Below are 508 nucleotides of genomic sequence, written 5' to 3' on the forward strand. Positions count from 1 at the left end.
ACATACATACATACGTATATACATATATGTATATGTTTATTTATATATATATATATATATATATATATATATATATAAAGCTGCAACGCGTACATCGGAAAAGGACTCACTTTCTCTGTCTCCCTCTCTCTCTCTGTCTCTGTCTGTCTCTCTCTCTCTCTCTCTCGGTTGAATTAAAAGTCCGCACAAAATTAACGTCCATTCACACTGCTGGTGTTTCTATATAGCCGGTCTGTACGCAGGATAATTAACACATCATGGCTGCACTCTGTCATATCGCTGGTGCTTATGTGTATAATGTTTGGCGAGGAGATAAAGGAAAGAGAAACATCGATAATGGCTATATATAATTATAGGTAAAGAGATTGAAGTTTGTGTGTGTGTGTGTGTGTGTGTATACGAGTATATATACATACATACGAGTCCATATATGTATACATATGTATATATATATATATATATATATATATATATATATATATATATATATATATATATATATATATAT

The sequence above is a fragment of the Octopus bimaculoides genome, chromosome 26, assembly GCF_001194135.2.
Source record: "Octopus bimaculoides isolate UCB-OBI-ISO-001 chromosome 26, ASM119413v2, whole genome shotgun sequence".
NCBI lineage: Eukaryota > Metazoa > Mollusca > Cephalopoda > Octopoda > Octopodidae > Octopus > Octopus bimaculoides.